The following is a 27,199-nucleotide window of genomic DNA, read 5'->3' as shown; positions in this document are numbered from 1 at the left end:
CAACCACAACAGGACAAAGTAACCCCCAAAAAAAGAAGCAAGCCAACGCTCGCCGCGTCGAAACGGCCAACTCATCAACTGACGAAGCAGGTGATGATGACGGTGACATAAAGAAGGAGGCAGAAAATGCACAAATGAGAAGGGGGAGAAAAGTATACCTAGTCTCAGCACTTGAGCACAGAGGCGGGGAGTTGGCAAAGAAGCAAAGAAAACGAAAATGCCTAGTGGCTATACAGGGCCAAGAGACACAAATGACAATTGACACTGAGGCATCAGTGAATCTCATGCCGGCAACAATGTTCCAGAAACTACGTCCCCGGCCTGTCTTAAAACCGAGAGACACACTGTTATTTGCCTATGGGTGCAAGACCCCACTACCAGTGGAGGGACGTTTCAGAACAACACTCAGCAGAGGTGACCGAATCCTATGTTCAAAGGTATACGTCGTCAACGCAGGCATTGAATGCCTACTAAGTTGGGATGCGGCAGAAGACCTGGGACTAATCTGTTTCATCTGTGACGTAACGGACCAGACTGACATCACCAACCTCCTCGAGAAGTACCCTGGCCTCCTCAAACGCATCAGATGCCTGAAAGGCAAACTTATAAAGCTCCACATTGACGAATCAGTACAGCCCCGAGCAGTGCATTACAGAAGGACCCCATTCCATATGAGGGACCAAGTCGAAAAGGAGCAGCGTGAACTTGAAAATGCAGGAATCATAGAGGCGGTAACTGGGGCGACACCATTGGTGTCACGCATGGTGGTGAAAAAGAAGCCGAAGCAACCGGGAAAGGTCAGGATCTGCATCGACATGCGCCTTCCAAACGCAGCAATCAAGAGGGAACTACACATCCCCACCACACTCGACGAAATTATCACGGACCTAACAGGGTCGAAGGTATTCTCTAAAATTGACCTCAACGCTGGATACCATCAGTTAAAGCTGCATCGTGATTCCAGATATATAACAACTTTTTACACGCACCTTGGCCTATGCCGGTACAAAAGGCTAAGCTTCAGCATCTCATCAGCGGCAGAAGTTTTTCAGCAGGCCATCCAAGAGGTGATACAGAGCATCCCCAGAGTGCTGAATGTCAGCGATGACATCCTCATTCATGCCAGCGACAGACACAAACACATGCGTCACCTCGAGACGGTGCTCAGCAGACTGGAGGCAGCAGGCCTGACCATCCACTGGGAAAAGTGCGAATTCATGAAGGAAGAAATCACTTTTATCGGGTACGTGCTTAACAGCGCTGGGGTGTCAGCCGACCCTCAAAAGGTCGAGGACATCAAGGTAGCCTCTCCCCCAACGACACCCACGGAAGTACGCAGCTTTTGGGGGATGGTGATATACTGCGGGAGGTTCATCCCCAACCTGGGAACAATGTCCGAGCCACTCAGAGAAATCCCCAACTGCCAGGAGGCATTTGAGCGGATCAAAACATCCCTCTCATCCTAGACAACGATGGCCTATTATGACCCCACACTATCAACAGAACTATACGTCGACGCCAGCCCCGTCGGCCTCTGGGCCATCCACGTTCAAGTTGCTCGAACAGGAGAGACAAGGCCAATTGCCCACGCATCTCGCGCCCTGACCGCAACTGAACAACGATACTCACACATAGAGAAATAAGCTTTTGCAGTGTTGTGGGGATGCCGCCATTTTCACATATATCTCTAGAGATGAAGGTGCAGGGCCTACACGGACCACAAGCCCCTCATCCCCATTTTCACAGGATCTTCCTCAGTCCCCCGGCCAGAATAGGGAAGTGGCTGCTACACCTGCAGCAATACGAATTTGAATTAACCTACCAACCAGGAGCCAGCAACCCTGCAGACTTCCTATCCAGGTACCCAAGGGCAGCCACTCCAGGGGAAGTGTATGTGGCGGAAGAAACTGAGAAGCACATATGCCAGGTCGTGCACACTATGAAACCCAAAGTGGTCAGCATCGAGGATATCGTAGAGGCCACCCAAACTGACCCATGTTGTGTCAAAGACTCCATCATATCAGGCGAGTGGAAATACTTCCTCCGAAATGTACACAACCGCACACCTGAAGCCAGAGATTTCCTCACAGGCATGTTCCCAATACGACAAGACCTGTCGGTCACCAGTGAAGGACTAATCCTGAGAGGGGCACGGATCGTGATCCCCAACAGTCTACAGGACAGAATCATAGCGTTGGCACACGAAGGCCACCAAGGGATGGTCAGGACAAAAGCCAGAATCAGACACCAAGTGTGGTTCCCACACATAGACACCAAGGTGGAACAACTCATAACGGCCTGCCTCCCCTGCCAGATCACAAGTGCACCGCCGAACCCTGAACCCATGCAGTCGGCAGAGCGGGGGTCCTCAAGATGGGACACAATCAGCATTAACTTTTGCACAGTCCAGGAAGGAACGTATTTGTTAGTAGCCATCGACGACCACTCAAGATACGCGGAGGTAGAAATTGTGGCATCCACGGCGGCAGAAATGGTAATAGCAGCCCTTGAAATGATGTTTGCCACCCATGGCCTTCCACGACGCATAAAAAGTGACAACGGACCACCATTACAGGGCACGGAGATCAGGAAGTACCTGGATGATCTGAACATCCGATACCACCACATCACACCGAGATGGCCACAAGCCAACAGCGACGTAGAGAGGTTTATGCGAACCATTAACAAGGTGCTAGGCCTATCCAAGGCACACGCCAGCCCCTGGAGGGAGGACCTGTACCATTTCTTACGGAACTATCGTGTAACGCCCCATAGTTCCACGGGGCTACCACCGGCAGACATCATGTATGGGACGGTGAAAAACTCATCCATTCCACACCACCCGAGCAGGGGCACAGACACCTATGACAGCAATCACACTCAATGCAGGAGAATAACGGCAATTGAATGAATGAGCATCAAGAGGCATGCACGGAACTCGGCACACCGAATCGGTGACCAGGTGTTGGTGGTGCGCAACCCCACGAAGACCAAGCTCGAAGCACAGTATGACTTGGTCCCCTGGACGGTAACTCGGAAACAGGGAACAATGGTGATGGCAGCACGAGGACACCGTTTGATCACCAGGAATGCCTTGTGGTTCAAGAGGGTGCCACGACAAATGTGGACTAACAGAGACCAGCAGCCCTCGGAAGAAGTGGAGCCGCCGCTGGAGGACGAGAACCACCAACCCGAGGGAGAGTCGACTCTGAGGCACGAGACAGACGAACCACCGGTGGGACCAGAGGAGGCATCCCCAAGTGAGAAAGGTGAGCCACCACGGGACACAGATCCGGGGACGGCCCCTATACGAGGGCATTATGCCTTAAGAACAGCCCGAGAGCCCCACAAAGATTAAAGGACTATGAGTGGTGAAGTGACATTGGAGGGAGGACAAAAGCTGTGCTGGACTAAACCGGTTTTTGTTAATATAGTTACACAGAATATGTATCAAAGCAATTTTTTGGAAAAAAGGAGGAATGTTATGTACGCCTTGCGCCCCGGGAGCGCGGTGTCGTAAGGCACCTGCAAATAATGAGCCTGCCCTGCCACGAGGGAGGCAGTTCCGGGCACGACCATCGCTACGTGTGCCTGTGTGTGTGTTTGCTCTCCCCACAGCTGGGCCTTGAACGCGGGCCCGCATGCATTCTCTCCTCCGCCGGCGCACCGGCAGGAGCGAACTCAACAACAGAGTCACCCAGTGGAAAAGTCAGAGTTAACAGTTGCAGTGAGAGAATTCAAAGTGATGGAGTCCAGTGTTGATCAATTCAAAGTTAGAAACTCACTGCAGCCTAGTTTAAAGTGACAGAATATGGCAGGGGCTAATTCAAGGTGGCAGAGTCACTCAGTAAAGATCAAGGTGTGGAAGGTTTCACAATGTCATATTTCAGGTTAAGAGGTGTTTGTGACAGGATTAAGAGTTAGGGTCTTACAGCAGCCAAGTCCAAAGTTATGTTATGTTATTTGGCATTTTTATAGCAGCAGTATCAATTAAGGGCCCTAATCAGGTAAAAGTGAGTGTGGCAAAATACAAACAGTGGTGAGCTTTAAAGAAGTAATCAAGATTGGGAGCCCTAGTCAGGCCAAATGCAAGCCAGGCAGAACACAATCAGTGGTGATCTTCACAGCTGTAGTCTAAACTGGGAAACGTAGTCCGGCAAAAGTCGAAGGTGGCGAAATACAAGCAGTGGGCAGATCCAGAGCAGCAATCCGAACTGGGGAACCTAGTCAGGCAATGCAAGTGTGGCAAAATACAGAGCAGTGATGATACTCAGTACAACAAACCCCCAGTTATAACACCCTGGGAAGCACTATGCAGGTGTGGCAAAACACACTAGCAGTGAGATTCAAAACAGCACAACCTACACCTGAAGACCAACAAAGCCACACCTATATTCAGTTGAACACCCTTTGAACAGACATCCAAACACTCTAATTCTACAACCAAATTACATTACATACAGACCCTGTGTGTACACTTTAGCATCATAGGCACACACAGTTTCCCTCTGACCACAAATGCATCTAAGCTCCTGAAACAGAACACTTAGAAATGGACCAGCATTTAGAGCTCAGAGGACCTCCTGTCTGCATTCATTAATGCAAACTTCATAGCTGTCTTGCATTTACCTTCTCTCAACACCAAACTAACCCATCTCCCACTATTTCAGATCTACTAGTGCGCCTGGAGGCCATGCAAATGGCAGTATATTATACATCTGACACATATATTTCTATATATATATATTATTTATTTATATATATATATATATATATATTCAGTGAAAAAAACGTTGTTAAAGGGACGTTATGGTTAAGTTGCGCTACTAAAAACCTATGAAATTCAGTGAAAAAACTTTGTTAAAGGGACGTTATGGTTCCAAGTAAAACCGAAAAACCCTTGAAATTCGCCGGTTATGGTAATCTAAGCAACCATAACTCGCGCCACCACCGTGCACTGCTAAGACTAACACCCAGGACATCAAAGATGACATCACAAATGTCATTGATGACATCACTGATGACACCATATGTCTGGCTCACTATTTTTTCTTTTGCTGACATATCTAGGCCACATGGTTTTCTTCAGTAACTGTCAGAAACTAAGAATTTTATTTTATTTGTAGACATATCCTTCTAGTAGGTTCTTACAGTAATTCCCTTAGAGTACAGTCACATCATATGAAACATATACATATGGGAAAACACAACCTTGAAAGACAGCAATCCTTTTTGTGCATAAAGATAATCACTAGACTTATGAGAACTTTCTGATAGTTCTGTTGTTTTTTTATGGCTGTACTTTCCCTGTATATGGTCATATTTGTATTCATTGTGCTCACACTACTTTCCTTAGGGTCCAATCACATCAAGTGATACATATACATAGGGTAAATAGCAGCTTTGAAACAGAGCAATCATTTATTTGCATGAAACTAATCAGTTAAGTTATGAATTGTTTCTGCTACTACTTGTGCTTTTTTGCTAACTTCACTTTCCCTGTATATACCCATATTGGTATGTGTTCTTGTGTCTTTGTGTTTTGTATATAGTAATGCAATTATGTAATACATGGGTTTTATTAGCTACTTATTACATATTTCACAGTACACAAAAATCTATTAAGAAAACAATTATCATTTCATTATTCAACATATTAACATTACGAATATCATACCTTCATCTTGTACGCTGCACACAATGTTATGTTTCTGTTTGAGTAGCTTAGTATACTAGATAGAACCCCATAATAGGATGCTATTTATATCAATGCATCGTTCAATGCACTTATTAGGGTATATTTCTTGCAATGATTCTTGACACTTTTTTCGCAACATAATAAGAATCCCTTCTACACATATTTCATGAGAAGTACATACACATGTGATGTCATCAGTGATGTCATCAATGACATTTGTGATGTCATCTTTGATGTCCTGGGTGTTAGTCTTAGCAGTGCACTGTGGTGGCGCGAGTTATGGTTGCTTAGCTTACCATAACTGGCGAATTTCAAGGGTTTTTCGGTTTTGCTTGGAACCATAACGTCCCTTTAACAAAGTTTTTTCACTGAATTTCATAGGTTTTTAGTAGCGCAACTTAACCATAACGTCCCTTTAACAAAGTTTTTTTCACTGAATTTCATAGGTTTTTAGTAGCGCAACTTAACCATAACGTCCCTTTAACAAAGTTTTTTCACTGAATTTCATAGTTTTTTAGTAGCACAACTTAACAATAATGACTTTGACTTTATATACATGTCATATGGAACTGACTAGATCTCTTCTTATGAACTTGATGTCCGCAAACATATTTAATGTTCGCGGACATGTTTGGAGAACAGTACCACTACCTAAAAACTGTGGTGGGGGGTGGTGGGGTATGTTTGATTGTTATATCATAATATTGGAACATTTAACAAATTCAAAAAGTAGCACACAAACACATTATATATAGTAATACATAAGAAATGTAACCCATATATGTAACACACTAATCATTCATTTAAATACAATATGTTCTGAAATGGAATATACCACAAGAAGATAAATTGGCTTCCAACATAATTACCTCACAGACACAACAGAACTGAGAACAAGACCAGACCCACTGAATACATAGGACTTATCTTACCAGAAATAGTAAGTGTACTTCATTTTACTCATATATTTATAAACTTTCTGTATTAGATTAAAAAATATATTATCTTTTTTTTTTTTCTCACAGAAATGTCTAGTACTCTGGAATGGCTAGAGGACAATTTCCCACATGAAGACATGTCACAAGATAGTGAAACTAATGGTAAACACTTTATAATATAAACCATTTATTTATTATTTTTTTATATACATTTAACATATATATTATTTTTTGAACAGAGCATACCAAAATAGAAAAAACTTCAGAAAACCCTGTTATGGATAACAGTCTTCACAATATAGAAGAAAAAATGGATGTATTGTTGGCTAATTTTAATAATTTAAAAACTTTTGTAGAAAATCATTTCAAGCCAAAAACCTCGTACCATTGCCCCACATGTACTTGTCCCTCCTCACCATATCCCAGTCAATTATCCACAAACCCTCTCCATAATCCAAAATGTTTTGATGAGATTTCCATCCCTTCTTCACCTAATACCAATCATGTTGAAACCCCAAATTCTCCTGTTTTTGTTTCTGTTTCTGCCTCACCTTCTCTGTCATAAATTATTAATATATGTTAAATAAAGTTTAATTTTTATATTGTATTGTGAATAGTTTCCGTTTTTTTTTAAAAACAATAAAAGTGTCCACGGACAGTGCGAGTGTTCTGAAATGTTCGTACATAAACGAAAATGGAGGTGTCCTGAAGAACACCACACCTGTTCGTACTGTTCGCTAGCAAGTTGAAACTGTTCTAAGAACACACGTGGTGTCCTGAAATGTTCGTAAAGAAACAAAAATTCAAGTGTTCTAAAGAACGCTATATCTGTCCGGAATGTTCGCTATCAACTTAAAACTGTCCTAAGAACACAATTGGTGTCCTGAAATGTTCGTAAATAAACGAAAATGTTGTGTCCTGAACAACAGTACAACTGTTCATAGTGTTCGCTAGCAACATGAAACTGTACTAAGAACACACGAGGTGTCCTGAATTGTTCGTAAACAAACAAAAATTCAAGTGTCCTAAACAACACTATTCCTGTCCTGTACTGTTCGCTAGCAAGTTCAAACTGTTCTAAGAACGCTATTGGTGTCCTGAAATGTTCGTATGTAAACGAAAATGGAGGTGTCCTGAAGAACACTATACCTGTTCGTAGTGTTCGCTACCCAATTGAAACTGTTCTAAGAACACAATTGGTGTCCTGAAATGTTCGTACATAAACTAAATTACACGTGTCCTGAAGAAAACTACATCTGTCCTTACTGTTCGCTACCAAGTTTAAACTGTTCTAAGAACACACGCAGTGTCCTGAAATGTTCGTTTCACGTGTGACGCACTTTTAATTACTTCAGAACCGGAACAGTGTCCGTAGGACCTCAATGCGCATGCGCTAACCAATCTCCGTGCACTTGGTGTCCTGCGAACAGGCGCTTCCTTCGCGGACTAGTTCGCGAACGGATCATATGACCGCGCCCACGCTCATCGTGTGTCCTGAAATGCGGACACTGTTCGTGTCCCCGAACAATTTAAAAGTACATTTTCAGTTAATCCATAATATTTTTCAATAAAATCTCACCATGGCACAAGTCCCACATAGCAATCTTTAGTTTCTATATACCTTTTGAAACTTTCCGATCCTTTTTTTGTGTTCGATCTGTCCGCGGACAGTGCGCTTGTCCGCGAACCGCGCACAAGCACCCCTATAAAAGACCACGCCCAAGAGCTTATTCCCATTGTGTTTCTGGCTATTCTTCAGAACACAGTGATTTTTGCTGCCACCCGCAGACTACACCATCATCGAGATGGCATCCTTGGCTGCTGAACTGCCACTTGGTGCTGCACCTGCTTCAGCACCACCCCCACCCCCTCCACCACCACCACCTCCCCAAGGGCCTGAAGAGGGGAACAGGAGTGAGGATGCGGAGGAGGAAGAAGAGGATGATGAGAATGAGGTAGAGGAAAACCCTACTACCCGCACTAGGCGTGAGTCTTGGGTGTGGCGGTTATTTACCATTCATGGTAATGTTCCTAAGGATCGTGCGAACTGTGTTACCTGCAATGAGTGCAAAATGATACTCAGTCGCGGGAAGCACGGTAAGTACAGCTTTGGGACCACTACTATGAAGCGACACCTGAGGTCATTTCACTCTGGGGCTATTCGCAGGGTTGTACCTTGCGAAGAACGTAGCAGGTTGATTTCCTCTACTTCATCCTCTGTTTCTGATCCTGTCACCACAAGGACCACCTCTGTGGGACAGCGTCTTCCTCAAGCTGCCTCACAGGCCATACAGAATGCTGATGACCCTTACCTTTCGAGGGTCACAGTTGTATGTATGTACTGTGACACAGTACTCTGCAGGAACAGCGACTTCGGAGTGCTTTTGAGACTATCGTCTCAGAGCACGAGAAGACCTGCTCACTACCCAAATAAAACCCACTCTACATCTTCCTCTCTCAGCTCGCCCTTTCTTATCCCTGTGGTTGGTGTCCCCCCCCTTTACCCTCCTCTACCCTCCTCTCCTAGTGTGTCGTGTCTGAAAAACCAAAGAAAATACAAAATTACAAAAATCAAAAAAAAATAAGGTTCTTTTCAGGGCCGCCTTTCCCAGTTAAAAAATAGAAGTGAAAATAAATGAAGCAGGGCTCTATGTATTTTTTAGAAGCCCGCGGACAGTTCGCAAACATTAAAAAAATTGGGTTGCTACTCCATCACAAACATTGTAATTTTCTCTGGAAAGAAGTGGTGGCTCTGAAAAGAGCCATTGGGTGGTGTTTGTAAGTCAAAAATTGTAAATGCTTAACATCTGCTTCAAAATCGTTGTTGTAATTCCAAAAAAGGTCGCAATGCATTTTGTAAATTTCTCAGAAAAATCTGATTGCCAGCATAAGTAAGATGGACTCCATCTCTGCGAAAAATGTATGTACTACAAAACATAATATTTTCATTGTGAAAAGAAGACATGCCAAAATCTCTTAGAAAGCCACAAACAGCCTTATTAACATTGCGCCTTGCTTTTTCCATTTGTGGACCAAATGAAGAAGAACGAAGCCACATATGTCTCTGCGCAATCCGTGAAAATATCACTTGAGAATTAGGAAACATGTCGATAACCTTCCTAAGTCCTTCTTTCATAGCAAATTGCAAAAAAACTCCAGTCACATGTCCTAAACTGTTCCCTCCACAATGAATTACAATTATGTCTGGATGTTGCTCTGTCTCCAAAGTAGCACAGAGAGGTAGCAAGTCCAACCACTTCATTCCACGTACTCCATGCCAGTGTACTTCCACATGTGGGAATCCAAGATCTACAGCTACTCCACAGCTTTCTGCATGCACCTTTAACCAATGTATCCACGAATCTCCTAAAATCCAAACAATCTGTTTTCTGAAACACACAGCCATAGCTATCTTTTGTTCTCTCAGCAAAAAGAGTATCTGAGAAAATCTCTCCTGGCACAACACACCCACCAAACTTTCCTGACCAATCCCTTTCAGTGCTTATTCTCATTTGCATGACTTCTGAACCCAAAAATCCCCGGATGTAACTCCCGATGTCCGCGAAATACCGCCATGTCCGCGGACATATCGTAACATGAACGCCCTTCTACCATTTCCACTACACTCTCTCTGCCATTCCCTCATTGGATGTACCTCAAAAATCACATGACCATGCACCAATCACATTCAAGACCTCTACATCTAACTGCATCATCATAGATCAGCACTGCAAATGTACTCTGAATCTCTCTGAGTACAAGTGTCATATCATTGGCAAGCACCATCTACCAGAAATACTGTACAAGTCTTCAAGATTTCTACTTGCAGCTCCATGCATATCCATATGCATGAACACAAACTTCAGATATGCATATTTTCTGTATAGTAGATGAACACATTTTCAAACAGACTTTTACCTTGTAAAATCTGTAAAATGAATTTACTGTACTTTTTTCAATTTCCTAAAATCAACTATCACTTATAAACCTTTATACTTTTTACTTTCTTTATACACACACACTCAAATCATGTTAAACTAACATTTTTTAAATGAAATATATAGACTACATATATTCAAACAAAATTGCATGCAAACAAAATCTAATCTATGTTTAAACCTTTATAAAAATACTTATACAATTTCATATTTTTTGTTTTTATTTATTTATTTACTTAATTACTTTAAATTAGACATGACATTGAGGCGCTATTACCTAGAACAGTTTACTTACAGAAATAGTGGTATTCACTAATATATTATAAATTTCACAAGACATAGTAAAGATTTTTTTGTTTTGTTGCTACAGTTAGTCATTCAATACAATTTGTTCATTAAGAACATATCATATGTGCTGAACTGATGCAATGTATCTTATGTAAATAAATTAGTTTAATGCTTTTATAGAAGGCACTGAGGATTTCAATTAACAAATCAATATCTAAATTAAAAACAGTGCTATATACAAACAAAGTTACTAATTTGAAGCTTTTACAATTGCAGTGAAGACCAGTTTCCTGAAAAGAAGCAGCCGAATTCGAAGAAGAAAGAAAAACTAAGAAGGTTACCTGTTAATTTAAAAAAAAAAGTAAGTAAAATATCACCATAATATTTGTATTATTAATCAAATATACTATAACATTAATACGAGCTATTTTGGTTTCTAAAAATAGAGATTTTGTACCATTTTGTCCAAAAAATTCCATGTCTTAAACAGCAATTTACAGCCAGAATGGCCCACAAATTTCTATTTTTGGACACACAAATTACCCAACTGAACCACTACAATTTTCATATTATAGAACAAACAACTGTTTTAATTGCATACATTAGATTTACTATTTGTACTTTTACACACCACTAGCTTACTTTTTTTTGTCATCTGAACCCCAGTTTAGTAACACATGAATTCAAGAATACCTATCCCTACTAGTTTTAGTTCCCAATGCACAATCACACACCATTACATACATCTTTATCATCTTACTCAAACACTCATGCACACAGCACACATCCATTCCAGAACACCCCAACCCATATCTTCTTTATTTTTTTCAACAGACCCTAAAGAATGCCTACCAAAAGTCAAGTCCGTAGAAAGCAACGCAAAAGTAGAGCAAATGAAAATAAAGGTGTCCAACATAAGCATCCATCTCTAGCAGAATTTGTAAAAAAAAGTTGAAACAAAACAGCTAATACAATCATTTAGTGAAACACAAGAAGTTTCAAGTACAACAACTTCACTTCCTCTATCAAAATGTAAAACAAACCAAAAAACAATTAACATAAAATCAGCTATCAGTAAAGATAAAACTACTTCTTCAAATTTTAATATAGTGCAAAGTAAGCATACCAAGAAAAGTATTTTAGCCAAAATATACCGTCACAAAGTCCTTCAAAATCTTATAAAAACAGGAGAGAAATCAGGTTCAAAGCTTAAAACCTATCGTAGGAAATTAATCTTAGAAGCATTGATGGACAGTGCAATCCTTCTCAAAAGAAATGTATTTATTTTACTGTTAAACAAAATGAAACCACTAGCAAAACTAATAACTAAATTACAAAAAAGACTTCTCAATAAGCGAAATGTCAACAGAAAGAACTTCTTAAGTATCTGCGGAGGTGAATGGAATCACACTACGACCACAGAACCATATTTTAATGAAGAAGCGTACAAACAAAAGCAAACAAATACAATTGCCATAAATAGCAGTGGTCGAGGTTATGAAAAAGTGAAGAATACCATAATGGAACAAGAAGTACTCCTTACAAAAATATGCCCTGAAAACTTAGAATTACCCCACCATTCAACTCAATCAGAACGTCTAGTGTACAAATGGCCATGCACGTCAATGTGTATCATTCCCAAACAATGTTTCAAATCTTTACGCCAATTCCTCAATAAATATGTAAAAAGCAAAGACAAAATCAAAATTAAATTACTGCAAAATATAGATACCTGTCCAGTGTGCAAGTACACAGGACTACAAGGACATTCATTGGCCTGCATTACAGGACCTACTTGTAAAACCACTTTCCATGATATCAAAAGGATATCAACACATCATTCAACTATAAGAAATCTAGTCTATAAACTGTACTATGCTAAAAGTCCTGCTTTAGCATTAGCAAAGTTAAATAACATCCTTCTACATGGTACAGCAAAAGACCTACTTGAAGAAATTCACTATATCCCGAAAAAATATTTTGTAAGTGAAAGCAATTTACAGAATGAAATAGCTTTAAACCAATTAAGCAACAATTCTACACATGGCAACCTTTTGCTAAACACATACAAAAAAGAAATACTAAAATTTAAAAGTACATCAGCTGAAGTACCAAACCATGTATGTGTATGTTGCCGTAGAATTTTTTATAAAAGTAACACAAAAACTGTGGACCTATCATACAAAATAGAAGACAATGAAGATTCTAAATGGTTTGAATTAGCTCTATTGTAGCAGAAAACAAATATGAAATAACTGAGCCCTTAATACTTTGCAGAACTTGACAACAACCAAACTCCTTCACGTTCTATCACAAATAATTTGGAATTATACCCAGTACCAAAACCTCTACAACAACTTAATTTATATGAGAGCATCATAATTCAAACAGTACACCCATTTCAAGCAATAATACGCCTTCGACCAAAAACAGCAAAATTACCTCCCTCTGAATTGGTAAAAGGCATTCGTGGAAAAGTAGTTTATTTACCATTAAATCTAAAAGAAAATGTGCATACTCTAGGAGTGCAACGTCCAATGCAGCAATCTTTAATTATATTAGTAAATGGAGTACCTACAAAAGACAAAAAAATATGGCAACAGCTGGTAGATTTATATAAAGTTAGACAAGCCTTCCAATATCTTAAAGAGAATAATGAATATTACAAAGAAATTAATATTGAAGAAAACTTGAAAGATAGAACTGAAATAATTCAAGAAACACAAGAAGCTGGTCAATTTGAGCTACTAGATCCTGCTACAATATCAAATACTTTAGACCATTATACAATTCATCCTTTGCACTGTAATGACACCGTACAAGATGTACTGGAAACTTACCAAATGCGTCAAACAAAAGGATCGCCAATCAGTATATGGGAAAAAAGTATAGAAGCACGTGCTTTTCCTCTACTCTTTCCTACTGGCAAAGGAGGAAGGTATGATGATAGACCTATTCAAATATCAGCTTCAGAATACCGCTCATTACGGATGTATTCTGAAGATCCCAGATTTAGACAAAATGTGGAATACATATTCCACCTACTCTTTGAAAGTGAACTAGCAACTTTATGTTACGGAGTTGCACACATATTAAAATCAGGATCACACTTTCAAAATATGACAGCTACACAATTATTAGAGAAAGTGCAACAAAAGGATGAGGTTTTACAATCAAATATTACAAATCTATTAGCAAATATGCGTGGTACTAAAGAGTACTGGTTTTGACATCATGGAGATGTACGTTGAATGATCAGAAACCTTGGCCCACCCACTTGGTTTGTTACATTAAGTTGTGCAGAATATGCATGGGAAGATTTACATGATTTCCTACGCGTGTCAAATAAAAACAAAACAAACATAAATATTCTAACACCTGGAGAACTTTGTTCTTTGGATCCTGTTAATGTTTCAAGATATTTTCACCATCACTTCATTGCTATGCTACATTTTATTTGTAATAAAACTGTTCCTCCCCTTGGAGAAGTGCAACACTTCTTTTGGAGAAATGAATACCAAGCCAGAGGAGCACCACATATCCACATGCTTTTATGGATTAAATATGCTCCTAAATTTGGTCAAGACAGTGATGCCACTGTTTTACAGTTTATTGAAAAATATGTCACTTGTGAAATTCCATCAGAAGCCACAAATAGTGATCTTCATGCACAAATTTTACAATTTCAAAGACACAAATGTGGAAAATATTGTCGTCGCAAATACAAAAACAAAGGCAAATACTACACCAAATGCCGATTTGGTTTACCTAGACCAGTTACAAATACAGGTCAAGTGAACAACCTCATGTCTTCAGTTAGACATAGTGTTAAAGGTAAGTCACCTAAAAATACATATTACATAAAAAGAAAAGAAGAAGAAAAATATATCAATGATTATAATGCAATCATTGCCCACTTATGGAATGCAAACATAGATGTGCAGTACATTGCAGACAATTCTACTGCAGTTGCACGATATGTCACAGCATACTTAACTAAAGCAGAAAAGACAGAGCTCCAAGACCTCAGGAATGACCTGTCATCCGATACAACAGTATCTCAGAAATTATACAGCTTGGGCATAAAAATGCTCACCCATAGAGAATGTGGATTTTATGAAGCAGCTGATCGTTTAACTGGTACTTCATTGTATGGTAAATCTGAAAATATAGTATGGCTAAGTCTTGGTCCAGCTAAATCTAGAAAAAGAGTACTAAAATCATATGAAGATTTAGAAACAATAGCCAAACATGATCCCAACAGCCAAAACATTTTAAAAAACAATTTATTGGACACATACTACCCAAACAGAAGTAATACTTTGGAAAACATGTGTCTATACCAAATAGACCAAAACTACACATACAAAAATAATATGAAACCTGATGAAAAAAAAGGTAAATATAGAGTGACAGACTGTGAAGGCAGCTTAGTTAAACTCACTAAACCAAATTTAATTAATCATATCAAATTGTCATTGAAGACTCCTCAACATAAAGAAGTATATTACATGTCCCTGCTACAACACTTCAAACCATGGAGAAAAGAAGAACAATTACTAGATAACTATGGCTCATATGAGGATGCTTTCAAAGCAAATGAAAGCACTATAACTGATGTAAACTTTACACAGTACAAAACAATGTTGCACAATGAACAGCAAAATGAAGAATAACTCCAAACCCAACTAGATAAGGATACTCCTGACAGTAGTCAACCTTCTGTAACAGAAAGCCAAGAACCACTGGGAGAACCACTAATAACAAATTAGGCAGAATTAGCTATGATAGAAGTAGAAAACACCATGTGTCAGTATGAAGATAAGGAAGACTTAACTATACTACAATCAAAACTAAACAATGAGCAAAGTAGCATTTTTCAAGAAGTAACAAAACAAATTGCACATGGTGTAAAACATGAAAATAAAGAATGTTCCTGCCATAATTATAAACCTATACTACTGTACATCAGTGGTGAAGCTGGTTCTGGCAAAACATTCCTAATCAAAATCATTAGTAAATTCCTTCAACAATTGACAAACAACAAACTGTCAGCTGTTGTCACTGCCCCCACAGGTTTAGCTGCCTACAACATAGGTGGTGTTACATTACACCGATTACTACTATTACCAGTAGAACACCAGAACAAATTAGACTATTACAAACTTTCTGCAGAAGCTGCAATGGAATTACGCAGAGTATTGAAACAAATGAAAATGCTACTAATAGATGAAGTGAGCATGGTCTCCAACCTGATGTTAGCTTTGATTCACCTCAGATTACAAGAAGTACTCAAAACAGACTATGAAGAGCTCTTTGCAGGAAAACACATTATTGTTTTTGGAGATCTGCTTCAATTAACACCAGTAAAAGGTGAACCTATTTTTAAAACATTAGGGCACAAACTCTGCCGTAAAACTGTTGGCAGCATTGGAAATGTCAACCTTTTGCAACATTTCCAATACAGAGAATTAACAGAAAACATGCGCCAATCTGCAGATCTAACTTATGCCAACATTTTAAAAAGTTTGAGAGTTGGTATACTTTCTAAAGAAGCAGAAGCAACATTGAAAACCCGGCACATTAATGCACTTTATGGCGATAATGCATGTGCTACAGATGTTATGGAACAATTAGCCCACAAAAATGTCAACTGTATGGCCTTAATGCCAACTCTTGCAAGCTGTCTCAAATTCAATGAAATAATGTTAAGTAAAGAAATGCAACTAATAATGGAAATTAGCACCACAGACAAACTAGATGTACATGGTATGACACTACCCATGTGTGACCAAGCCACAACAAGACTAAATAATTTAGAAAAATCAATCTCAAACACAGCAGGCTTAGAAAAGATGTTAAAATTATCCTTAAATTGCAGAGTAATGCTTAAACGTAACCTTGACGTGGACCAAGGACTAGTTAATGGAGCACTGGGTACAGTTGTTGGCTTTCAAACATACCCACGTGACAACAAAATTCAGTTTGTCAATATACTCTTTGACAAACTTTCAGAAGTAAAACGGATAGGACGCTCAACGCTAGATTCCTTCTCTTCAAAGATATGTATGTACGCAGAGAACAATTTTCTCTAACTCTTGCATACGCAGTCACGATTCATAAATCACAAGGTCTTACCTTAGACAAAGCAATGATGGATATTGGTAACACAGTCTTTAAAGAAGGCATGAGCTACGTAGCACTATCACGCTTACTTACACTTGACGGTCTATTTCTAATCAACTTTGATGCAAGTAAAGTAAACGCTGATATTCCTTGCATTTTAGAATATAATAGACTTCGCTCACTATACACTCCCCATCTAAACACATATTCTGTTCCACAAAAACTAAAACGTTGTAAAAGAAAACTAAATCAAACAGAAATGCAACAGGACGTCACTGCAAATCCTCCAAAGAGAGTAAAAGAAACTAATACTTCATCAAGTACCACAAACAAAAAAGAATCAATTAGAGAAAGTAAACCAGGTACTTCTTTAAAGAAGGAAGACAAACTCCAAAAAAAGCAGTTAGATACAGAACTACCTGGACCATTTAAATTCTCAAATATAGTTGGTGTAAGTTGCTATGCAAATGTAGCAATGAATATTCTATTTCAATTACCACCAATTGTTGACAACATTTACTTACACAGTACAGACCCTTTGTGTTTGCAAATGTTAGTACTTCACAGAAATGCAGCAAACAATCCTGACAACACATATAGTGTTTTTGGAATAAGACGACAATTGGACTATTGTGCTGGAATGGTGAAATTCACTATAAACTCACAGGAAGATCCACAAGAATTTCTAATGTACTTACTATTAGTACTGGAAAACAAAAACATACCTATAAATGAAATCTTCCAGATTTCATACATGTGGAAACATACATGCACTCTGTGCAACAATGTGACACAAGAAGAAATTCCCAATGAACGCTTCATATATATATCAATACCAAATTGTGAATCCATTCCATTTCAGCAACTTGTACAAAATGCAAACCATGGTAGATTATGCTCTACCTGCAATTCAGATAATCGCTCCACATTAGTAATACAAACACATAGTAAATACGTAATACTAATGCTTCTACGTTACAATGCAGATTGTACCAAAAACAATTGCAAGCTGACTGGATTCACACATAGTCAAATATTACTTGGTAAGAAAACCTTCACAACAATAGGTATAATCTACCACGCAGGAGCCACAACCAATTCAGGGCACTATACGGCATATATAAAAAAGAAATGTGGATGTTTTGAATGTAATGTTAGTACCATTACTCTAAAGCAGAGATTACCAGCAAATCTTACAAACGCTTATTTGATGTTCTTAAAACCAAAATTTGATCAATAAACTGTATTTAAACCTTTAAGTAAATTTGTGTTAAAAAAATATAAACTGTTAGAATACTCCAAAAGCTATCTAACTGCTCCAAGATTCTACAACAACTAATCAGATAAATGAATACCACTAAATTAGACCAAAAAATACAGTTAGAATACGCCAATTGGTATCTAACTGTCCCAAAATTATAAATTTGTGTTAAAATAATATAAACTGTTAGAATACTCCAAAAGCTATCTAACAGCTCAAAGATTCTACAACAACTAATCAGATAAATGAATACCACTAAATTAGGCCAAAAAATACACAGTTAGAATACACCAATTGGTATCAAACTGTCCCAAAATTTAACAATATCCAAATGGATAAATCAAAACCACTAAAATATATTAAAAAAATAGACAGTTAGAATACGCCAATTGGTATCTAACTGCTGCAAAATTTTATAATATCAAAACAAATGAAGAATCTGTTACTGCTCCAAAAAAAATACAACAAAGCAAAGTATAAAGCATTAGCCAGAAACAAAAAGTGAACATTGAAAACAAACAAACAAATAAAATGTAGCATAACAGAAAAAGGTTTTTTTTTTAATCCAACATGGATTTTTTTTTCTCCCACAGACCCAATGATTTTAGCAACAAATACAGAAACTGAGCAAATTGCACAGTACTCTGATTTGTACTCTACTAAATATGAGGGTCGAATAAAAATAAAAGTATATTGCTTGTACAATGTAATAAGTCATTACAAAATACTAATACTAACATGGTATTTTCTTTTATCACAGAAATGAAGAAGAAAAACATGGACTCCCATTACTAGACCAAACAGTAAGTATACAATAATAAGGACAACCATAGCAGTATATCACATCCATAGTATCTAATACCTTTGTTCCTTATACATTTGTTTTTCACCCAATGTTATAAGCAAATATGAATGTGATATGCTGCGGTGGTTGTTGCCAGGGCAAAGAGTCTTGGGTGCATGGCCAAATGGCCATGCACCCAAGACTCTATGCCCTGGCAACAACCACCGCAGCATATCACATCCATAGAGTCAAACATTTCAACTATGATCTATGGGAAACTTTTAATGTCCGCGAACAATGTGCGTGTTCTTAGAACACTTTGAACTTGCCAGCGAACAATACGGACACTGTTTTCAGGACACCCCCTACGAACATTTGAGAACAACGCAATACTTCTTAGAACACTTTCAACTTAACAACGAACAATACGACAGCGTCCTAAGGACACCCCCTACGAACATTCCAGGACACCGGGAGTGTTCTCAAAAACGTCTTCAGAACACCCCCATTTTGTTCATTTGCGAACATTTCAGGACACCGCGGGTGTTCTTAGAACACATTCAACTTGACAGAGAACAATACGGACAGCGTCCTCAGGACACCCCCTACGAACACTCCCCGGACACCGCAAGTGTTCTTAGAAGCGTCTTCAGAACACCACCATCTTGTTTATTTGTGAACATTTCAGGACACCGCGAGTGTTCTTAGGACACATTCAACTTGACAGAGAACAATACGGACAGCGTCCTCAGGACACCCCCTACGAACACTCCCCGGACACCGCGAGTGTTCTTAGAAGCGTCTTCAGAACACCACCATCTTGTTTATTTGCGAACATTTCAGGACACCGCGAGTGTTCTTAGGACACATTCAACTTGACAGAGAACAATACGGACAGCGTCCTCAGGACAACCCCTACGAACACTCCCCGGACACCGCGAGTGTTCTTAGAAGTGTCTTCAGGACACCCCCATTTTGTTTATTTGCGAACATTTCAGGACACTGCGGGTGTTCTTATAACACATTCAACTTGACAGAGAACAATATGGACAGCGTCCTCAGGACACCCCCTATGAACATTCCAGGACACCGGGAGTGTTCTTAGAAGCGTCTTCAGAACACCACCATCTTGTTTATTTGCGAACATTTCAGGACACCGCGAGTGTTCTTAGGACACATTCAACTTGACAGAGAACAATATGGACAGCGTCCTCAGGACACCCCCTACGAACACTCCCCAGACACCGCGAGTGTTCTTAGAAGCGTCTTCAGAACACCCCCATTTTGTTTATTTGCGAACATTTCAGGACACCGCGGGTGTTCTTAGAACACATTCAACTTGACAGAGAACAATACGGACAGCGTCCTCAGGACACCCCCTACGAACATTCCAGGACACCGAGAGTGTTCTTAGAAGCGTCTTCAGAACACCATCATCTTGTTTATTTGCGAACATTTCAGGACACCGCGAGTGTTCTTAGGACACATTCAACTTGACAGAGAACAATACAGACAGCGTCCTCAGGACACCCCCTACGAACACTCCCCGGACACCGCAAGTGTTCTTAGAAGCGTCTTCAGAACACCCTCATTTTGTTTATTTGCGAACATTTCAGGACACCACGGGTGTTCTTAGAACACATTCAACTTGACAGAGAACAATACGGACACCGTCCTCAGGACACCCCCTACGAACATTTCAGGACACCGGGAGTGTTCTCAAAAACGTCTTCAGAACACCCCCATTTTGTTTATTTGCGAACATTTCAGGACACCGCGGGTGTTCTTAGAACACATTCAACTTGACAGAGAACAATACGGACAGCGTCCTCAGGACACCCCCTACGAACACTCCCCGGACACCGCGAGTGTTCTTAGAACAGTTTCACTTTGCTTGCGAACAAAACGGACACATATTGAGTCCTTAGAACACCCCCCAGTCAGTTTATTTAGAACATTTCAGAACACCCGTGATGTCTGCAAACAAATCGAACACAAAAAGAACATCTAACACATAAAAAACACAACTTTCATCCTATCTCATACACTCCCACCCTCCCCAAACACTCCTACACACCAACACACTCTACAAAATACACATTTTGAACAAAGTTTCACCGCTCTGTCCGCGGACGTCCGCGAATCCAAGATGGCGGGCGCTACCGAAAAATCTGACACGCTTCACACTCCACGCTGTCCAAACAACGAACACGTTGCATGTCCGCGAACATCACGCAAGACAATTGGCCAATCAGGACACTGTCCGGGGAGCGAACAGGGAAGTGTGTCCGCAAACCGAACACAGATATCACTAATTTTTTTTGACCAATTTTTGGTCATTTTCAAAAAAACTACTGGACGGATTTTCACCAAATTTGCAAAAGCACGCTTTCGGGACCAAGCCGCTGCTCCTGGTCCAAATTTGGTGGAAATCCGTCCAGCGGTTTGGGCTGTAGGCGCGAGCAAAAAAAATTTCCCATTCAGTCTATGGGAAAAAAAAAGTTTTGGGACCCCCCCTATAACTTTGCCCCCCCTGGACGAATCCTCACCAAACTTTGCAAAAGAATTCAGAGTGACCCAAATACTTTTTTTGCAAAGTTTGGTGAGGATCCGTCCAGGGAGAACGAAGTTATAAGCCACCCAAAAAGTGCTCTTCCTATGGAAACAGCAACTTAACCATAACTAGAAGGCCACTACCGTGGCCATGTAATATATATATAAAGCATATTTATATGCTTATATAAATATGCTAGCATATTTATAGCATATTTATATAAGCATATTTAGAACAGTATACATCTCAGCAACATAACATAATATGTGCATACTAAAAGGGGTACCAGTACTGAAGAGGCAAGGGAAAAGCTAGAGACAATGAAGAGTTTGTGGGCCTCATTACACGGACGGCGGTAAGGGTTTACCGGTACCGGTAAGGGTACCAGTGCTGGAAAAACCCTTACCGCCTTACTACAAGGTCCCTTTGTGGGACCCTACCTTAACGGCTGGTTTAACCAGCCGTTAAGGACGGGACCCGCAAAGGGACCCAGGAGGTAATTAGGGTACCGTAATTACCGCCTTCCCCATTCCCATTGAACCCTATGGGAGCAAAAATGGGAATGGGGACGGGCCATGGTGAATGGGGAATTACCGCCCCCACACACCTTGGAATAGGGCGGTAATTCCGCCATTCACCATGGCAGACTCAGGTAAAATACCGGCGGCAACTATGGCGCTAGTAGCGCTATGGTATGGTTACCGCCGTCCATGTAATGAGGCCCACAGTGTGTCTAGACAGGATGGGAAGCAATGGGCAGGTACGGATGAATCTGAGGACTATTTAGGGGTCTCGGTATCAAGAAAAGGCATGAAGTATGCAGATGGAATGCTCCATCAATAGGTAGACAAATTCAAACCTGGAGGCCATGAAGGCCTTTGTGTCACAAGAAGGTAGAAAATGAACAGGCAATCAAAATGAGCCCACACGCCAAAACATATGTCTTTTCATAGCTTTTGGAACCAGCTTTAAAACTACAAACAAAACAGTTTGACACTCATCTTAGAAATCATACCAAATTCTGTGAGAGTGCAAATATTTGAGAATAAAATCAGTCAACCTTACCTTTCTCCATGAAAGCAGCCCCTCATACCTTCTTTGCCCTTTTGTATTGAAAATAACTGTTTTAGCGGTGAGGCAGTTCCCTACACTCTCCAGGACACCTGCTCTGGGGAGGTTTACACCTTGTTAAAATGACCACCCCATCCTATCTCAGGAAGAGCAGCCCCTAAAATGATAAAAATACTGCATGCCTTCTTTTGTGATAGTTCATCCTTCAGCTCTTCCTTGGAGATTTCTAAGACAATCTGACAGAGATCAATAATTAGCAAGAGGTCAGATTCACTGCAATTGCGATATTGCAGTGATTTTGGATAGGCCATCCTATCCACATACCCTTTTATTCACTGTGAGCTGCTACACTTCATTTACCTGCAGCCACTGCACTTCCTTTTATTTCAAGGCATGGTGCAACCAGCTTTGTGCTGCCCTTCAAGGAAACCATACTTCTCCTTTTATCTTTCTTGCTCCTCCTCTCATTGACCTCTGATGACCAGCACACTGAAGGATTTCAGCATCATTCTGAAATCAAAACTATGAATCTATCTCAACCCCAAGTGAGGGATGGAATTTATTTTGGTATGTGGCTGTGTGCATTTTTTGAGAAGGGGTTGGGCTTGTGGGAAACATTGAGGTAGACCCGTGGGAGAAATAACCAGGGATTTTCGCCCCTTCCATAATCACCTGATGAAATGCCATTTGTTGCTGTGACGATTCTTGGGATTAAGTCACTATTCCACAGGGAGGAGCATTTCCCTGTGAGGCTAGTGCAGTGAGTATGCTACAGAATTCCCTCCCTAGGGGTAGAGGCAAGCAGGACCTCACCGGGAGAGACCCCGCGTGGTGACAAGGACTCCTGTTCCGATCAGGAACTCCCAAACCAAACCTCCGATAACCTGTCACTACTAACACCTACCAGAAGAAAACATGAAGAACAAGCTGAGATTTGTTATTGTCATTTAGAACCCTGAAGTAAATCTGAAAAGGTACACCTATTCACCTGTCAGAGCAGAGTTGAACTAGGCGGCCATGTTCTGCTTCAGGAGTAGAGAGGAAGCAGGCATGCAAGGCTGGGTATTTTATGCTCAGGAGAACCTTAGATCTGAGAAGCCGAAGGACTGACAGAAGGTCCAAAGAGTGACTGATTGAGAAGAGGTGACTGAAGCTAGCTAGATTTGGGAGTCTTCAAACAACACCGAGACCATTTACCGGAAAGCAATGCAGAGTGTGCCGAATAAAGTGGAAACAACAAGCTGACAAGCCAGCCTGACATCCACTGAAGAAGGCCCTGTGCAGGCCGCAAGCCCGGTGATGCAATCCCTGAGGCCGAAAGGTAGCGGGGAGAGTGGGAGATCTGGGTGGGGAACCAAAAATAATGAGTGGAGCACTCCTACTCATCCCAGTAAGGATCAAGTGCGGGAAGTAAGAATAATGAGAGGGAGAATCATTGCTTCAACACTCATGCTTGTCCCAGTAATTACCAAGTGTTGGAAAAGAGTGAGAATCATTATTGAAACAGTACTACTTGGCCAAGCCAGGGAAATGATTAGACATTAAGTAGAGAAAATGTCTCAAGTTTAATGAATAAGAAAATAACAGAATTGCCACTAGGGAAGAGGAGAACAGAAACAACAAAGATCACAAGAAAGAAGAGTAAAACAGAGAGGGGGAACCCATGTGTAAAAGACACTATTGAGAAGTTGAAGAATCAAATTTCAGAACTATACGACTTGATAAAAGTAGTTACCAAGAACTACCTACAAATACTTTACTAAAGTGAACTTGTTGAGTAGTAGCCCACAAGAGAAGGAAGTAATTCTCCTGTGCCTTAGTTGTTTTGATAGTGGCAGGGACAGATTAGATTACGTTGGCCAGAGGACAGATCTTCCTTTTGGACTCACTGACTACTGATAAGCAACCTAGATAGTTTTTGTTAGGTAGGGAAAACCCATAGTTTTGGGAAAATCAGGAGTTTTCACTTTTCTTTTAATAAAGCATATCTAAACATGGAAGATCAGAGTTCTTGTCCTTCTTCTGATCCACCACATATGGTGTCAGAGTTGGGATCAGGACCAACTGATAAAGATGGGGTACTCTTACATTTTTACAAAACTAAGCCACAAGGCACGTGCACCCACAGTGGCCACCGCTGAATCTAATGGTTTTGATTTATAAAGTACCTCTGAAATAATAATACCGGCAGGTGAAAGACATCTGATCCCAATAGGGTAAGTCTTGCCACCTCCCAGGGGAACATACATAAGTTTAGCTTCAAAGTCGAGACTAGCCTGGGGACCTGGGTTGGATATATGGTAGGAATCAATGATCCGGATAATAGGGGTGATGTAAAGTTATTTTGCATAATCATGGGAACAATCCATATACGGTGAAGGAAGGGGAGAAGATTTCCCAGGGGTTATTAGAGAAAGCACTGTTCCCTATACCTCAAGAAATACAAGCACAGAAAGACACTGATAGGGGCTCTCAAGGGTTTGGTGAGGCAGATATGTCTAAGAAAGACAGACCTCCTCAGGAAAGCATGGAAATAGATCTCCTACCCGACTTAGCATTCGCCCAGTAAATCACCCAGTATTGACAGAGTCTTTTGCCAAGTTAATCGCAGAAGAAGAAGGCAGAACTCAGGTTGGTCCTGTCTTTTTCTTTTAGAAGAGGACTATTTTACAGGGGAGACGTTACTCTGGATGGAACTGCTCAATTCAATCCCAACTAATAATATATAAAAACCATACAAGAGTGGTCTTGGAGTTAGCTCACTAACACCTGACAGCAGGACCTCAAGGAGTTGGGAGGACTCAAAGTCAAGGGACACTGAAATTCCATTAGCCCGGGTAGTTTGCTGCTGTCAAGTATTGTGAATAAAAATGTCATCTTTGCAAAAACTGCAGCTACCTCACTTCCACTGGCCCCTTTAGAACCTCTCTAATATTGATATTCCCTTCTCCAGAATCACATTGTATATAGTGGGACCCCTAGTACCATCTAAGCTGGGTAATTGGTTTATTCTAGTCATCGTCGGTTATGCCACTAGATATCCACAAGCTTTTCCGTTGAGAAACACCATTTGTCAAATCCTGAAGCACCTCAGTCCCTTCCTTTCTTAGATAAGATTCCCTAAGGGAATATTGACAGACCAGGGTACCATCTCCCTTGGGCTAATCCCGGGTCTCTAGTGCTGTTGGTTATGCCCGTGTAATTAAAACTTGGTTGCTGGAGCCATAAGGCAATTCAGTACAAGCAACACCCATACCCATCACCCCAAACAGACCATTTCCACAATTGGTGATGGCCCCAAAATATTTCTACCTTCTGGGAGATGGCTCCCATTTTTTTCTGAACAGAAAACAATGTCTTAATACTTCATGGGCATTGACGCTTCTCTTCGGAACTCTGAACGCAAAACATTGTTTAAGATAAGGTGAAAAGTGGGCTTTTGTGGTTCAGTTGCTATGCATTTTATTAACTGAAAAATCTGCTTTGCATGATTGTTTCTTTAATGATTTTACATGTTAACTATACATTGCTCATGAGCCTTTTGTCTGCTTCACATTTGTAGAAAAACACAATAATATATTAGAGGAGGCACCATGTACTTTTCCACCAGCATGTTCAGTAGCTTATCAATAAAGCAATAGAACCCGAGGAGGGGGGCATTACCAGTCTGGTAATGACCCCAGGGCGATAGTTATAAACCTGACTGTACGAGGGTACTAATAAAAAAATGTTCTCGAGCTGAGAAACAGTGTTGAAACCGTTTCTTGACTGGAGAAAAAAAAGCTAAACAAATGTCCACTAGGGATTGTGTAGTCCCTTCTCCCTTTTCATGGCGGCCATTGAAATTAGTGAAAAAAATAAACAGAAAAAATGACCACCATGGAAAGGGGAGAAGGGACTGTCTAGTCCCTTCTTCCTCTCCAAGGTGGCTAATCGCGTGCCGTAGATGCGCTGGGAACAGTCCTGTTCTCGGTGCCAGCCTGGGACAGAGGAGAGCAGATAAATAGGGTTTGGGTAGGGTGGGGTTCAGATATGTGGAAAAAGGAGGGGTGGATGGAAGGGGCAGGGGACATACGAGCGCACTCACCTTTGGCCCTGGCGAGGGAAGATGGCAGCCTCCTGCTCCGAGTAGGCTTGGTAGCGAAGTCTTTCCCTGTGTGGTAAGGACCCCGTGCCAAGCCTCCTCATTGGATGGGAGACCGCCACCCCGCCTCCCCCGTCGCCAGGTACTAATATGCACATAATGTAGATAACGGATGGAGGCAAGCTGGCTATAATAATGTGTACAGATTTTATCATTTGAAAAATCAGACAGGTGACTTGTTTTTTTCACAACCAGCAGTGTACTGTTCTCCCCAGACCATGTCATCTTTTTAACTAGCAACAACATCCCTAAAAAATTTGCCATTGACTGAATTAAAGGAATTATTATGCTGTGACCTCCAGGAGTGGACAATGTAGATTGATACTAGAGCCATACTTATCATCCTAGTGCTTTTCCTCTCTTTTGGGAGTTTAGCATCTTGCTTATTGTAAAATAA

The sequence above is a fragment of the Ambystoma mexicanum genome, chromosome 5q (assembly GCF_040938575.1).
Source record: "Ambystoma mexicanum isolate Mex_15411 chromosome 5q, UKY_AmexF1_1, whole genome shotgun sequence".
In the NCBI taxonomy this organism is placed as follows: Eukaryota; Metazoa; Chordata; class Amphibia; order Caudata; family Ambystomatidae; genus Ambystoma; species Ambystoma mexicanum.
The sequence above is the reverse complement of the archived record's forward strand: the minus strand, read 5'-3'. Positions refer to the sequence as shown.